The sequence below is a fragment of the Euprymna scolopes genome, unplaced genomic scaffold (assembly GCF_053919585.1).
Source record: "Euprymna scolopes isolate OS-2025 unplaced genomic scaffold, ASM5391958v1 sca7, whole genome shotgun sequence".
NCBI classification, from domain to species: Eukaryota; Metazoa; Mollusca; class Cephalopoda; order Sepiida; family Sepiolidae; genus Euprymna; species Euprymna scolopes.
Genome location: NW_027633768.1, coordinates 257713 through 272871, shown reverse-complemented (window position 1 = coordinate 272871; position 15159 = coordinate 257713). Strand labels below are relative to the sequence as shown.

Genomic DNA, 15159 nt, shown 5'->3' with positions numbered 1-15159 from the left:
GGGCCGGGGGTAGGGGGGTCGTTGTCGCTCTGCCCGCAACCTTTGCCGCCCGGACCGGTCCACTGACGACCCCGGCCCCGGAGGGAGCCCCTTTATCGCTTCTCGGCCTCTTCTGGCTAAGATCAAAGTGTAGTATCTGTTCTTATCAGCTTAATATCTGATAGGTCCCTCGCATGGAGGGATCACGATATTAAACTGATTTTTGGAACTCGGTCAAGGGTTAGGAGCTTGCTCCCCCTTCTCCACGGGTTGGCCTGGTATTGCACTGCCTCCAGGAGTTAACAGCCCCGATTCTGACCCCAGCTCGCTCGGGAAAGAGTCAGAAAACGCAATCCCAAAAACAGACTGACTACTACTTTGATCTTACTACTAAACTAAACGACTTTGTTGGTCCTTACTTCCCTTTACTTAGTTGTTGCTGGCTTTGCTTTCGTTCGCTTTCGGTTCGGTCCGCTCGGCTGGATGGACCGTTCGTTGGTCTCATTAGCTGGATGACGGAGGCGGGCGGGCGGCCCTCCTTGGCCGCTGCCTGCGATCGACGCTTCCACTAGTAGAGAGGGGCCGGGGGTAGGGGGGTCGTTGTCGCTCTGCCCGCAACCTTTGCCGCCCGGACCGGTCCACTGACGACCCCGGCCCCGGAGGGAGCCCCTTTATCGCTTCTCGGCCTCTTCTGGCTAAGATCAAAGTGTAGTATCTGTTCTTATCAGCTTAATATCTGATAGGTCCCTCGCATGGAGGGATCACGATATTAAACTGATTTTTGGAACTCGGTCAAGGGTTAGGAGCTTGCTCCCCCTTCTCCACGGGTTGGCCTGGTATTGCACTGCCTCCAGGAGTTAACAGCCCCGATTCTGACCCCAGCTCGCTCGGGAAAGAGTCAGAAAACGCAATCCCAAAAACAGACTGACTACTACTTTGATCTTACTACTAAACTAAACGACTTTGTTGGTCCTTACTTCCCTTTACTTAGTTGTTGCTGGCTTTGCTTTCGTTCGCTTTCGGTTCGGTCCGCTCGGCTGGATGGACCGTTCGTTGGTCTCATTAGCTGGATGACGGAGGCGGGCGGGCGGCCCTCCTTGGCCGCTGCCTGCGATCGACGCTTCCACTAGTAGAGAGGGGCCGGGGGTAGGGGGGTCGTTGTCGCTCTGCCCGCAACCTTTGCCGCCCGGACCGGTCCACTGACGACCCCGGCCCCGGAGGGAGCCCCTTTATCGCTTCTCGGCCTCTTCTGGCTAAGATCAAAGTGTAGTATCTGTTCTTATCAGCTTAATATCTGATAGGTCCCTCGCATGGAGGGATCACGATATTAAACTGATTTTTGGAACTCGGTCAAGGGTTAGGAGCTTGCTCCCCCTTCTCCACGGGTTGGCCTGGTATTGCACTGCCTCCAGGAGTTAACAGCCCCGATTCTGACCCCAGCTCGCTCGGGAAAGAGTCAGAAAACGCAATCCCAAAAACAGACTGACTACTACTTTGATCTTACTACTAAACTAAACGACTTTGTTGGTCCTTACTTCCCTTTACTTAGTTGTTGCTGGCTTTGCTTTCGTTCGCTTTCGGTTCGGTCCGCTCGGCTGGATGGACCGTTCGTTGGTCTCATTAGCTGGATGACGGAGGCGGGCGGGCGGCCCTCCTTGGCCGCTGCCTGCGATCGACGCTTCCACTAGTAGAGAGGGGCCGGGGGTAGGGGGGTCGTTGTCGCTCTGCCCGCAACCTTTGCCGCCCGGACCGGTCCACTGACGACCCCGGCCCCGGAGGGAGCCCCTTTATCGCTTCTCGGCCTCTTCTGGCTAAGATCAAAGTGTAGTATCTGTTCTTATCAGCTTAATATCTGATAGGTCCCTCGCATGGAGGGATCACGATATTAAACTGATTTTTGGAACTCGGTCAAGGGTTAGGAGCTTGCTCCCCCTTCTCCACGGGTTGGCCTGGTATTGCACTGCCTCCAGGAGTTAACAGCCCCGATTCTGACCCCAGCTCGCTCGGGAAAGAGTCAGAAAACGCAATCCCAAAAACAGACTGACTACTACTTTGATCTTACTACTAAACTAAACGACTTTGTTGGTCCTTACTTCCCTTTACTTAGTTGTTGCTGGCTTTGCTTTCGTTCGCTTTCGGTTCGGTCCGCTCGGCTGGATGGACCGTTCGTTGGTCTCATTAGCTGGATGACGGAGGCGGGCGGGCGGCCCTCCTTGGCCGCTGCCTGCGATCGACGCTTCCACTAGTAGAGAGGGGCCGGGGGTAGGGGGGTCGTTGTCGCTCTGCCCGCAACCTTTGCCGCCCGGACCGGTCCACTGACGACCCCGGCCCCGGAGGGAGCCCCTTTATCGCTTCTCGGCCTCTTCTGGCTAAGATCAAAGTGTAGTATCTGTTCTTATCAGCTTAATATCTGATAGGTCCCTCGCATGGAGGGATCACGATATTAAACTGATTTTTGGAACTCGGTCAAGGGTTAGGAGCTTGCTCCCCCTTCTCCACGGGTTGGCCTGGTATTGCACTGCCTCCAGGAGTTAACAGCCCCGATTCTGACCCCAGCTCGCTCGGGAAAGAGTCAGAAAACGCAATCCCAAAAACAGACTGACTACTACTTTGATCTTACTACTAAACTAAACGACTTTGTTGGTCCTTACTTCCCTTTACTTAGTTGTTGCTGGCTTTGCTTTCGTTCGCTTTCGGTTCGGTCCGCTCGGCTGGATGGACCGTTCGTTGGTCTCATTAGCTGGATGACGGAGGCGGGCGGGCGGCCCTCCTTGGCCGCTGCCTGCGATCGACGCTTCCACTAGTAGAGAGGGGCCGGGGGTAGGGGGGTCGTTGTCGCTCTGCCCGCAACCTTTGCCGCCCGGACCGGTCCACTGACGACCCCGGCCCCGGAGGGAGCCCCTTTATCGCTTCTCGGCCTCTTCTGGCTAAGATCAAAGTGTAGTATCTGTTCTTATCAGCTTAATATCTGATAGGTCCCTCGCATGGAGGGATCACGATATTAAACTGATTTTTGGAACTCGGTCAAGGGTTAGGAGCTTGCTCCCCCTTCTCCACGGGTTGGCCTGGTATTGCACTGCCTCCAGGAGTTAACAGCCCCGATTCTGACCCCAGCTCGCTCGGGAAAGAGTCAGAAAACGCAATCCCAAAAACAGACTGACTACTACTTTGATCTTACTACTAAACTAAACGACTTTGTTGGTCCTTACTTCCCTTTACTTAGTTGTTGCTGGCTTTGCTTTCGTTCGCTTTCGGTTCGGTCCGCTCGGCTGGATGGACCGTTCGTTGGTCTCATTAGCTGGATGACGGAGGCGGGCGGGCGGCCCTCCTTGGCCGCTGCCTGCGATCGACGCTTCCACTAGTAGAGAGGGGCCGGGGGTAGGGGGGTCGTTGTCGCTCTGCCCGCAACCTTTGCCGCCCGGACCGGTCCACTGACGACCCCGGCCCCGGAGGGAGCCCCTTTATCGCTTCTCGGCCTCTTCTGGCTAAGATCAAAGTGTAGTATCTGTTCTTATCAGCTTAATATCTGATAGGTCCCTCGCATGGAGGGATCACGATATTAAACTGATTTTTGGAACTCGGTCAAGGGTTAGGAGCTTGCTCCCCCTTCTCCACGGGTTGGCCTGGTATTGCACTGCCTCCAGGAGTTAACAGCCCCGATTCTGACCCCAGCTCGCTCGGGAAAGAGTCAGAAAACGCAATCCCAAAAACAGACTGACTACTACTTTGATCTTACTACTAAACTAAACGACTTTGTTGGTCCTTACTTCCCTTTACTTAGTTGTTGCTGGCTTTGCTTTCGTTCGCTTTCGGTTCGGTCCGCTCGGCTGGATGGACCGTTCGTTGGTCTCATTAGCTGGATGACGGAGGCGGGCGGGCGGCCCTCCTTGGCCGCTGCCTGCGATCGACGCTTCCACTAGTAGAGAGGGGCCGGGGGTAGGGGGGTCGTTGTCGCTCTGCCCGCAACCTTTGCCGCCCGGACCGGTCCACTGACGACCCCGGCCCCGGAGGGAGCCCCTTTATCGCTTCTCGGCCTCTTCTGGCTAAGATCAAAGTGTAGTATCTGTTCTTATCAGCTTAATATCTGATAGGTCCCTCGCATGGAGGGATCACGATATTAAACTGATTTTTGGAACTCGGTCAAGGGTTAGGAGCTTGCTCCCCCTTCTCCACGGGTTGGCCTGGTATTGCACTGCCTCCAGGAGTTAACAGCCCCGATTCTGACCCCAGCTCGCTCGGGAAAGAGTCAGAAAACGCAATCCCAAAAACAGACTGACTACTACTTTGATCTTACTACTAAACTAAACGACTTTGTTGGTCCTTACTTCCCTTTACTTAGTTGTTGCTGGCTTTGCTTTCGTTCGCTTTCGGTTCGGTCCGCTCGGCTGGATGGACCGTTCGTTGGTCTCATTAGCTGGATGACGGAGGCGGGCGGGCGGCCCTCCTTGGCCGCTGCCTGCGATCGACGCTTCCACTAGTAGAGAGGGGCCGGGGGTAGGGGGGTCGTTGTCGCTCTGCCCGCAACCTTTGCCGCCCGGACCGGTCCACTGACGACCCCGGCCCCGGAGGGAGCCCCTTTATCGCTTCTCGGCCTCTTCTGGCTAAGATCAAAGTGTAGTATCTGTTCTTATCAGCTTAATATCTGATAGGTCCCTCGCATGGAGGGATCACGATATTAAACTGATTTTTGGAACTCGGTCAAGGGTTAGGAGCTTGCTCCCCCTTCTCCACGGGTTGGCCTGGTATTGCACTGCCTCCAGGAGTTAACAGCCCCGATTCTGACCCCAGCTCGCTCGGGAAAGAGTCAGAAAACGCAATCCCAAAAACAGACTGACTACTACTTTGATCTTACTACTAAACTAAACGACTTTGTTGGTCCTTACTTCCCTTTACTTAGTTGTTGCTGGCTTTGCTTTCGTTCGCTTTCGGTTCGGTCCGCTCGGCTGGATGGACCGTTCGTTGGTCTCATTAGCTGGATGACGGAGGCGGGCGGGCGGCCCTCCTTGGCCGCTGCCTGCGATCGACGCTTCCACTAGTAGAGAGGGGCCGGGGGTAGGGGGGTCGTTGTCGCTCTGCCCGCAACCTTTGCCGCCCGGACCGGTCCACTGACGACCCCGGCCCCGGAGGGAGCCCCTTTATCGCTTCTCGGCCTCTTCTGGCTAAGATCAAAGTGTAGTATCTGTTCTTATCAGCTTAATATCTGATAGGTCCCTCGCATGGAGGGATCACGATATTAAACTGATTTTTGGAACTCGGTCAAGGGTTAGGAGCTTGCTCCCCCTTCTCCACGGGTTGGCCTGGTATTGCACTGCCTCCAGGAGTTAACAGCCCCGATTCTGACCCCAGCTCGCTCGGGAAAGAGTCAGAAAACGCAATCCCAAAAACAGACTGACTACTACTTTGATCTTACTACTAAACTAAACGACTTTGTTGGTCCTTACTTCCCTTTACTTAGTTGTTGCTGGCTTTGCTTTCGTTCGCTTTCGGTTCGGTCCGCTCGGCTGGATGGACCGTTCGTTGGTCTCATTAGCTGGATGACGGAGGCGGGCGGGCGGCCCTCCTTGGCCGCTGCCTGCGATCGACGCTTCCACTAGTAGAGAGGGGCCGGGGGTAGGGGGGTCGTTGTCGCTCTGCCCGCAACCTTTGCCGCCCGGACCGGTCCACTGACGACCCCGGCCCCGGAGGGAGCCCCTTTATCGCTTCTCGGCCTCTTCTGGCTAAGATCAAAGTGTAGTATCTGTTCTTATCAGCTTAATATCTGATAGGTCCCTCGCATGGAGGGATCACGATATTAAACTGATTTTTGGAACTCGGTCAAGGGTTAGGAGCTTGCTCCCCCTTCTCCACGGGTTGGCCTGGTATTGCACTGCCTCCAGGAGTTAACAGCCCCGATTCTGACCCCAGCTCGCTCGGGAAAGAGTCAGAAAACGCAATCCCAAAAACAGACTGACTACTACTTTGATCTTACTACTAAACTAAACGACTTTGTTGGTCCTTACTTCCCTTTACTTAGTTGTTGCTGGCTTTGCTTTCGTTCGCTTTCGGTTCGGTCCGCTCGGCTGGATGGACCGTTCGTTGGTCTCATTAGCTGGATGACGGAGGCGGGCGGGCGGCCCTCCTTGGCCGCTGCCTGCGATCGACGCTTCCACTAGTAGAGAGGGGCCGGGGGTAGGGGGGTCGTTGTCGCTCTGCCCGCAACCTTTGCCGCCCGGACCGGTCCACTGACGACCCCGGCCCCGGAGGGAGCCCCTTTATCGCTTCTCGGCCTCTTCTGGCTAAGATCAAAGTGTAGTATCTGTTCTTATCAGCTTAATATCTGATAGGTCCCTCGCATGGAGGGATCACGATATTAAACTGATTTTTGGAACTCGGTCAAGGGTTAGGAGCTTGCTCCCCCTTCTCCACGGGTTGGCCTGGTATTGCACTGCCTCCAGGAGTTAACAGCCCCGATTCTGACCCCAGCTCGCTCGGGAAAGAGTCAGAAAACGCAATCCCAAAAACAGACTGACTACTACTTTGATCTTACTACTAAACTAAACGACTTTGTTGGTCCTTACTTCCCTTTACTTAGTTGTTGCTGGCTTTGCTTTCGTTCGCTTTCGGTTCGGTCCGCTCGGCTGGATGGACCGTTCGTTGGTCTCATTAGCTGGATGACGGAGGCGGGCGGGCGGCCCTCCTTGGCCGCTGCCTGCGATCGACGCTTCCACTAGTAGAGAGGGGCCGGGGGTAGGGGGGTCGTTGTCGCTCTGCCCGCAACCTTTGCCGCCCGGACCGGTCCACTGACGACCCCGGCCCCGGAGGGAGCCCCTTTATCGCTTCTCGGCCTCTTCTGGCTAAGATCAAAGTGTAGTATCTGTTCTTATCAGCTTAATATCTGATAGGTCCCTCGCATGGAGGGATCACGATATTAAACTGATTTTTGGAACTCGGTCAAGGGTTAGGAGCTTGCTCCCCCTTCTCCACGGGTTGGCCTGGTATTGCACTGCCTCCAGGAGTTAACAGCCCCGATTCTGACCCCAGCTCGCTCGGGAAAGAGTCAGAAAACGCAATCCCAAAAACAGACTGACTACTACTTTGATCTTACTACTAAACTAAACGACTTTGTTGGTCCTTACTTCCCTTTACTTAGTTGTTGCTGGCTTTGCTTTCGTTCGCTTTCGGTTCGGTCCGCTCGGCTGGATGGACCGTTCGTTGGTCTCATTAGCTGGATGACGGAGGCGGGCGGGCGGCCCTCCTTGGCCGCTGCCTGCGATCGACGCTTCCACTAGTAGAGAGGGGCCGGGGGTAGGGGGGTCGTTGTCGCTCTGCCCGCAACCTTTGCCGCCCGGACCGGTCCACTGACGACCCCGGCCCCGGAGGGAGCCCCTTTATCGCTTCTCGGCCTCTTCTGGCTAAGATCAAAGTGTAGTATCTGTTCTTATCAGCTTAATATCTGATAGGTCCCTCGCATGGAGGGATCACGATATTAAACTGATTTTTGGAACTCGGTCAAGGGTTAGGAGCTTGCTCCCCCTTCTCCACGGGTTGGCCTGGTATTGCACTGCCTCCAGGAGTTAACAGCCCCGATTCTGACCCCAGCTCGCTCGGGAAAGAGTCAGAAAACGCAATCCCAAAAACAGACTGACTACTACTTTGATCTTACTACTAAACTAAACGACTTTGTTGGTCCTTACTTCCCTTTACTTAGTTGTTGCTGGCTTTGCTTTCGTTCGCTTTCGGTTCGGTCCGCTCGGCTGGATGGACCGTTCGTTGGTCTCATTAGCTGGATGACGGAGGCGGGCGGGCGGCCCTCCTTGGCCGCTGCCTGCGATCGACGCTTCCACTAGTAGAGAGGGGCCGGGGGTAGGGGGGTCGTTGTCGCTCTGCCCGCAACCTTTGCCGCCCGGACCGGTCCACTGACGACCCCGGCCCCGGAGGGAGCCCCTTTATCGCTTCTCGGCCTCTTCTGGCTAAGATCAAAGTGTAGTATCTGTTCTTATCAGCTTAATATCTGATAGGTCCCTCGCATGGAGGGATCACGATATTAAACTGATTTTTGGAACTCGGTCAAGGGTTAGGAGCTTGCTCCCCCTTCTCCACGGGTTGGCCTGGTATTGCACTGCCTCCAGGAGTTAACAGCCCCGATTCTGACCCCAGCTCGCTCGGGAAAGAGTCAGAAAACGCAATCCCAAAAACAGACTGACTACTACTTTGATCTTACTACTAAACTAAACGACTTTGTTGGTCCTTACTTCCCTTTACTTAGTTGTTGCTGGCTTTGCTTTCGTTCGCTTTCGGTTCGGTCCGCTCGGCTGGATGGACCGTTCGTTGGTCTCATTAGCTGGATGACGGAGGCGGGCGGGCGGCCCTCCTTGGCCGCTGCCTGCGATCGACGCTTCCACTAGTAGAGAGGGGCCGGGGGTAGGGGGGTCGTTGTCGCTCTGCCCGCAACCTTTGCCGCCCGGACCGGTCCACTGACGACCCCGGCCCCGGAGGGAGCCCCTTTATCGCTTCTCGGCCTCTTCTGGCTAAGATCAAAGTGTAGTATCTGTTCTTCAGCATACAAAGCTTCTGCTCTTAGAAGGGATCCACCACCGGGCTCTCGGGCTAGGTTTAAGGTGTTCATTTACTAACCTTCGTTTGCAAGGACCAGACCCCCTCCTTTGGGGAGTCAGGACCTGAAGGACCGACTCCACATTTGTGGGAGCTAGGACCCGAAAACCGATCCCCTCTTTTGGGAGACTGGAATTTCGGGACCAGCACCACTAAGCTGGTAGTTGTGACCTGCTTTTGTTGGTTTTTTGTTTTTTGTTATTGTTTTTTCTTCGTTTTGGTCTCACCTCTCGAGACCGAGATGGTCTAATTTCTCCACCCTTAATTGCCTGAGCAGCACTCTGACCTGCCAGGCCAAAACTTTGTCTATCCTTTCGCTGCTCTCCCAGAGGATTGAGCAGACAGGGTTCCCTTTATCGCTTCTGTTTGGGTAGCTAAGTGGGCAGGGGGACGTGGGGTAGGGTGGGTGCTTCGTCTCGGCTCCCCTCAGTGGGCGGAGATGCCTATCCCCTCTCGCTCTTAATTGCGACGCGGCGCCCTGTTCCGCTAGCACCCACTGCGTCTTCCTTCTCTGCTCTCCCCCCTCGCGGGGGGATTCGAGCTGCTAACCAGGCATCCCCGTGAGGGGAGGCCGAAACTCTATTTTCTTCAAGAGCCCGCCCCTTCTAAACCCCCCCCCCTTAGTTCTTCCTTCCCCCCCGTCCCTCCTTTTTTCTTTTCTCCCCACCCACGCTACACTTTGTTCGACGTCACGGGGTCAGCGAACTTTTAGTAGACCACGAGATGCCGTCCAAAAAAGGGGCAAAAGAAAGCGCCACTCCCCAGGAGGGTTCCCCTCCGAGGGGAGCAAAATGTGCCAAAAAGGCTACAAATGACGATGAGAGGGGAGAGAAGCAGCCCGCTGCTCCCCTAGATGTAGCTGAGCAACTGGGGTCACCAAACCCACCCCATGCTCCCCAAGAGGTCAGCACCCCCAAAAGCGGAGCCGACCAAACCCCAGCAATGGCAGATCCTCAAGAGACTCCAGGTGCCCAGTCGATAGAGAGGATTCCGGAGGAGGAACCAGCCATGAAAACCAAGAAGGAGGGGACACCAAATGTCCCACTCCTCCCCGCTTCTGATAAGCCAAAGAAGGGGGATGTACCCGAGGCGGACGGGGCAACCAATAGAGATGCCGAGCGAATCAAAGAGACGCTAGCATCTCTAGAAAGACTCCTGGGGCCCCCTCCAAGTTGGAAGGATCCAGCAACTGTCGCAGGCAACAGCCCGCCGAAAGCTGACCCACCTAGGGTAGAGGCGGCAAAAGGAAAATCTGCCGGCTCAACCGGGAACAAACCTCGGACCACAAAAGAGACGCCAGCGGAAGGGGAGACAACTCAAGAGGCAGGAGAGGAATGGCCTGCCTTACCTCCTGCCAAAGGCTCCCCCAAGGTTTTAACGGTGGAACCCAAAGATGGGGCAACAACAACAACAGCCGCTAAGGTTAAGGTGCCACCCACCAAGGAGTGCCCCAACAACAACAAGAATAGCAACCAGGAGGCAACCCAAGCCTGGGGCCCACAAAAACAACTGTCTCCACAGGAATACAGGGAGCTGTTTGAATCTACATTCAAGCAGTACACTGATGGAAATGTAATTCTGCCTCTTCCTGGAGCTGTGGAGGAACTGGAGCAGCGGGTCTTGTCCTTCATCACGACCGACACCCGTAGCAGAAGCCTGACAGGAGTGCCGAAGGAAACTATGGCGCAGCTGCTCCAGGACCTAAATGTGCCGGCGAGCTACATATGTCGTTGTAGCTACGCCAAGTGGGAAGTCCTGCTGCCCGATAAGGAGGATGCTGAGAAACTTTCCAGGAACAACCTGACGTGGAAGCACCTCTCCATGAAGCCGGAGTATCAGGGAAGAAGGAGGACAACGGTGTCGATACTGGGTGTGCCCTGTTACTTGGGCTCGCGTCAACTTGGTGCGGTGCTCAGCCAGTATGGAGAGGTAGAGTCGGTGTGTCCGGTTAGAGGCCCGCGGAACCTCATGACGGGAGATTATAAGCTGGTCATGAGAGTCGACAGGAGCGGATTCAACAAAATTCCGGCGGTGCTTAAGTACCGAGAATGGACAATGTCGGTGATAGTAGAGGGGAGGAAGCCACATTGCTGGCATTGTCAAAAGCAAGGACATATGTCCAAGGACTGTCCCACAAGACCAGCGGCTAAGGCACCAACCAAGCCGGCAGAGACCAAGTCAACCACATCTGCTCCGGCGAACCAAGGGAACGACGACGGCTGGAGCAAGGTCGTCCGAAAAAACCGACCAGGACAACAACAGACAAACAGCAGACCTCAGAACATCAACACCAACAACATCAGCAAAGACAATGCAAAACCCACTAAGGACAATACAAACAATTTAAAAAACATTGCAGTCAACACAAACAAAAACACACCGGTCACCACAAACAAAGACACCACAAACACAGATAACTCAAACAAGAACACCACAATCACCACAAGTAAAAACACCACAAACACAGACAACTCAAACAAGAACACCACAATCACCACAAGTAAAAACACCACAAACACAGACAACTCAAACAAGAACACCACAATCACCACAAATAAAAACACCACAAACACAGACAACTCAAACAAGAACACCACAATCACCACCAATAAAAACACCACAAACACAGACAACTCAAACAAGAACACCACAATCACCACAAATAAAAACACCACAAACACAGACAACTCAAACAAGAACACCACAATCACCACAAATGAAAACACCACAAACACAGACAACTCAAACAAGAACACCACAATCACCACAAATGAAAACACCACAAACACAGACAACTCAAACAAGAACACCACAATCACCACAAGTAAAAACACCACAAACACAGACAACGAAAGCAAAAACACAGAACAGGCAGACTCCAGGTCTACGGATAACGGAGGTCAAGAACCGTCCCCGGAAAAAATGGAGACGGTGACTTCCAGTAAAAGGAAGCTTCCTTTCTCCCCAACAGAATCGGAGGAGGAAGCGGGCTCGGAGGAGATTGTCAGGGAGCCCGAGGAAACAGGAGTAAAGAGAAAGGGGAGAAGGAGGAACAAAAGAAAGAGGGAAACCACTCCAACGGGGGATGTTACCAACAACGAAATGGCTCCACCGGAGGAGGGGAACAACATCACCAACGACACGCAGGCGGAACAAGCCGTAGCCCCTCTAAACGCTTCTCCACAAACCCCCCTTTCTTCCGCGGCTCCTGAAGACAAAGCGGACCAGAAGGAGAGCATACCTGTCAGGACGGAACGCACGAAAAAGCTTCCGTTCCTGCCAGGAAGCAAAATATGTGAAGTTGGCCCTACGCAAACCAACACCGATTTGAAAGGCAAACCTAAGGCCCAACTTCAGAAGCTAAAACAAATGGAGGCAGTAGAGGGGAAAGACATCACAAACCCTCTGCACTTCGCGGATGCCCCAATGCTGACCACCTTTGTGAGAGCAGACAGGGACGGCAGAACCAAAGGACTATGGAACATGCTGGAGGCTGCCAAGACGGCTTTTGAAGAAGTCAAACTGGTAGACCTCGAACACCCATCTCTTCATAAACTTTCTCTAAGGTGTGAAGGAAGGATCCCCGTTTTTGTGCACCCCTCATTTTACAGGGCACTTAAGTTAACCTTCCCATTGGATGTAGGAGGCGCCTCCCGAGACGGAATATTTTCATCCGAACTGCTCACGGGCAGTCTCGGCCATGCCTGCTGCGTCCTCACCCCCGAGGATTTCAGACCCGTTTGTGACACTGCTTAAGGTAAGTGAACATGTCTTTGAACTTGGCCACTTTTAATGTGAGGGGCATCAGGTGTCGAAGCAAGGCCTCGCGCGTTGTTAGAGACTTGGTGTCCCTTAAGGTAGATATTGCCGCTATCCAGGAGACCCACTTTGTTTGTGACGAGGATTGTCAGGTGCTGGTAAACGATTACGATGTCTACTCAGCATATGGCAATACTTATAGTCGTGGAATCTCCTTGCTAGTGAATCGCACCCTGTCAGCGTCGGTGAATGTTGTTCACGCAGGCGAGGACGGGCGGGCGGTCGTTGTTGATGTTGCCATTAATTGCAGTGTTTTTCGGATTGTCGCTGTTTATGCTCCTAATTCTCATGGAGAGAGGGTATCCTTTTTTCGACGGTTGGAGGGCTACTTAGTGGATCCGGAACGGTTAGTGTTAATGGGTGATTGGAATGCAATCCTTGATCCCAATATAGATAAGGTCGGGGGGGCTAGCGGGTCGGTGTGGTATGACAACAGTCTGTCTGACCTGATGGCTTCGTGCGACCTCGTCGACAGATTTCGTCTGGATTACCCGGGGCGGGAGATGTGGACGTGGCATTCCGTAGTGCCTTCCCATCCGAGTACTTACTTGGATCGGATGTTAATTAGAAGAGGCGACGTAGACTTTCTATCGTGCCCCACGTTCCACTTGCTAGGACACTCGGACCATAAACTCGTTATGGCCCGTTTGAACTTAAGTGCTAGGCCCAAACTAGCCGGATACTGGAAGTTCAACAGCACCTTGTTGGAGCTGGAGGACTACCGGTCGAAGGTTACCGAATTAATTCAGCGGGCTTTAGTGGGGGCGGTTACAGGGAGTAAGTGGTGGGTTAGCCTTAAGGCCAAAATTAGACGCTTCTCTGTCCAATACAGCCAACGCCTCGCGCTAGATAAGGCCAAGGCAAAGAAGCGTATAGAGGATAAGCTGACCCGGGCGGTGGAGGGGGGGGACCCCCTAGAGGTAGCACTAGCTAAACAGGACCTCGGCCGCTTGGCTAGCGAGCGGTATGAAGGTCAGGTAGTTAGGGCTAGGTTAATGAAAGTCTCTAACGAAGCTGTTAATGTTGACGCTGTTGAGCGTAAGGCTGCTCTAAGACGCGGTTCGGACGGGTACATTCGGAAAGTGTATAACCTGGAAGGACACGCTCTGGTATCGACGCGGGAGATTTGCGGGGGGTTTCGGAAGCATCTATCGGAGCGCTTCACCCAACTACCCGGACTCAGGGTCGATGAGTTTGGCAGCTATTTGGCTGACTCGCCCCGCCTCTCGGCGGCTCGAGCGGCTAGCTGTGATGGTCTTGTTACGGAACATGAGGTCATTACTGCGTTGAAGCAGGTCGGCTACAACAAGTCCCCGGGGCTTGATGGTTTGCCCTACGAATTTTACTTGAGGCTGTCGCCCATGTTGGTCCCTATTCTGAAGGATATGTTCAACCATTGGTTTGCCCAGGGATCCATCCCTGGACAGGTGACCAAGGGAGTGATCACATTGCTGAGGAAAGGTCAACGGCATGGTGGGGTGGAAAACTTTGATGACTTTAGGCCCTTGACTCTGCTAAACACAGAGTTAAAGATTTTGGCAAAGATTCTTGCGAATCGTTTGCAGGTTGTCATCGCTGACTTGATCGAACCCGACCAGACTTATGCTGTGAAGGGGAGATCGATTCAAGACAATCTTCATTTGATTCGCTCGATCATAGAGGGAACAGAAGACGACACGGAAGCCGCGCTGATCAGTTTGGATCAGTCCAAGGCGTTCGATAGGGTCGACCATCGGTTCCTGGGATCTGTTTTAGAGGCTGCCGGATTTAATCCGGACTTCCGCAAGTGGATCTTTGTCCTGTATGATAGGCCGGCGGTAGCGGTGCAGATCAACGGTAAGCTGTCGGAGTCTTTCGCCGTCTCCCGGTCGGTGCGTCAGGGTTGTCCGCTGTCGCCTCTTTTGTATGTCCTGGCGTTGGAACCCCTCCTTCGCAAGTTAAGGGACGAGGCGGCTACACCAGTCCTGCGCGGAATAGCTCTCCCTGGAGGCACACGAGCCAGGGTTTCCGCGTTCGCCGATGACGTCACCGTGTTCGTGTCTTGCCCCACGGACGTTCAAGCGGTGGTCGAGGCGCTCGCTCGATACGAAAAAGTCACAGGGGCCGTCTTCAACCGCAGCAAGTCTGTCGGCCTGCGGTTGGGAGCCTGGACCGGGGTAAACTCGCTTCCAGGCATCTTCAGCTGGACCGATGGACCGGTCCGTATTCTCGGTGTCTGGTTTGGACCGGGACTTCAGCTGGAGAAAAACTGGTCGGAAGTATATGGCAAGGTCAAATCGTCGGTCAAGACTTGGATTCGAAGGAAATTGTCCTTGAAGGGTCGGGCGGAGGCGTGTGCCACATACGTCTTTCCGCTCATCCTTTACCGTTTGTCTGTACTTCCTCTCCCTGCACAACGCCTAACCCGCTTACAAGAGTGCCTCGACTCACTGCTGTGGGACGAGGGTAAGCACTATGTGTGCAGAGAGGTCTGTGTCCAAAGTCCGAGTGAGGGAGGCCTAGGTCAGCCCAGTCTCAAGTGTCATAAAAACGCTGAGAGATTGGCTTTCCTGAGCCGTTCGCTAGAGGAGAACGCTCCATGGGTCCCCGTGGTTGAGAACTCGTTTCCCAATCTCGAACCTGACCCCTCGGTAGAAGGTCGTCGTAAACCGAGGGGGGAGCACAAGTTCTTTGCCGAATGCCGGACCGCACTTAGAGCATTGCCGGGGACCAGTGTCCTCGAACAGCCTAGAAAGAGCCTTTATCGGGAGTTAGTGGTGGGTACCGCGA

The 15159-nt window shown here is 54.1% G+C and overlaps 15 non-coding genes and 1 pseudogene across 15 annotated transcripts; all 16 read left to right on the top strand.

Annotated features, from left to right (window-relative positions):
• The first annotated feature begins 94 nt into the window (after nt 1–94).
• LOC145275819 (U2 spliceosomal RNA) lies at nt 95–295 on the top strand. Its single transcript, XR_013867586.1, has one exon. It is a non-coding gene; the product is annotated as a U2 spliceosomal RNA (small nuclear RNA).
• A 357-nt stretch (nt 296–652) lies between these two features.
• Nucleotides 653–853, top strand: LOC145275818 (U2 spliceosomal RNA). Its single transcript, XR_013867585.1, has one exon. It is a non-coding gene; the product is annotated as a U2 spliceosomal RNA (small nuclear RNA).
• A 357-nt stretch (nt 854–1210) lies between these two features.
• On the top strand, nt 1211–1411 carry LOC145275817 (U2 spliceosomal RNA). The gene has a single exon (XR_013867584.1). It is a non-coding gene; the product is annotated as a U2 spliceosomal RNA (small nuclear RNA).
• Nucleotides 1412–1768: 357 nt separating this feature from the next.
• Nucleotides 1769–1969, top strand: LOC145275816 (U2 spliceosomal RNA). Its single transcript, XR_013867583.1, has one exon. It is a non-coding gene; the product is annotated as a U2 spliceosomal RNA (small nuclear RNA).
• A 357-nt stretch (nt 1970–2326) lies between these two features.
• On the top strand, nt 2327–2527 carry LOC145275815 (U2 spliceosomal RNA). Its single transcript, XR_013867582.1, has one exon. It is a non-coding gene; the product is annotated as a U2 spliceosomal RNA (small nuclear RNA).
• Nucleotides 2528–2884: 357 nt separating this feature from the next.
• Nucleotides 2885–3085, top strand: LOC145275814 (U2 spliceosomal RNA). Its single transcript, XR_013867581.1, has one exon. It is a non-coding gene; the product is annotated as a U2 spliceosomal RNA (small nuclear RNA).
• Nucleotides 3086–3442: 357 nt separating this feature from the next.
• Nucleotides 3443–3643, top strand: LOC145275812 (U2 spliceosomal RNA). Its single transcript, XR_013867579.1, has one exon. It is a non-coding gene; the product is annotated as a U2 spliceosomal RNA (small nuclear RNA).
• Nucleotides 3644–4000: 357 nt separating this feature from the next.
• Nucleotides 4001–4201, top strand: LOC145275811 (U2 spliceosomal RNA). Its single transcript, XR_013867578.1, has one exon. It is a non-coding gene; the product is annotated as a U2 spliceosomal RNA (small nuclear RNA).
• A 357-nt stretch (nt 4202–4558) lies between these two features.
• On the top strand, nt 4559–4759 carry LOC145275810 (U2 spliceosomal RNA). The gene has a single exon (XR_013867577.1). It is a non-coding gene; the product is annotated as a U2 spliceosomal RNA (small nuclear RNA).
• A 357-nt stretch (nt 4760–5116) lies between these two features.
• LOC145275808 (U2 spliceosomal RNA) lies at nt 5117–5317 on the top strand. The gene has a single exon (XR_013867576.1). It is a non-coding gene; the product is annotated as a U2 spliceosomal RNA (small nuclear RNA).
• A 357-nt stretch (nt 5318–5674) lies between these two features.
• LOC145275807 (U2 spliceosomal RNA) lies at nt 5675–5875 on the top strand. The gene has a single exon (XR_013867575.1). It is a non-coding gene; the product is annotated as a U2 spliceosomal RNA (small nuclear RNA).
• Nucleotides 5876–6232: 357 nt separating this feature from the next.
• On the top strand, nt 6233–6433 carry LOC145275806 (U2 spliceosomal RNA). The gene has a single exon (XR_013867574.1). It is a non-coding gene; the product is annotated as a U2 spliceosomal RNA (small nuclear RNA).
• Nucleotides 6434–6790: 357 nt separating this feature from the next.
• On the top strand, nt 6791–6991 carry LOC145275805 (U2 spliceosomal RNA). The gene has a single exon (XR_013867573.1). It is a non-coding gene; the product is annotated as a U2 spliceosomal RNA (small nuclear RNA).
• A 357-nt stretch (nt 6992–7348) lies between these two features.
• On the top strand, nt 7349–7549 carry LOC145275804 (U2 spliceosomal RNA). Its single transcript, XR_013867572.1, has one exon. It is a non-coding gene; the product is annotated as a U2 spliceosomal RNA (small nuclear RNA).
• Nucleotides 7550–7906: 357 nt separating this feature from the next.
• LOC145275803 (U2 spliceosomal RNA) lies at nt 7907–8107 on the top strand. The gene has a single exon (XR_013867571.1). It is a non-coding gene; the product is annotated as a U2 spliceosomal RNA (small nuclear RNA).
• A 357-nt stretch (nt 8108–8464) lies between these two features.
• LOC145275566 (U2 spliceosomal RNA) lies at nt 8465–8596 on the top strand (annotated as a pseudogene).
• Nucleotides 8597–15159: the final 6563 nt, after the last annotated feature.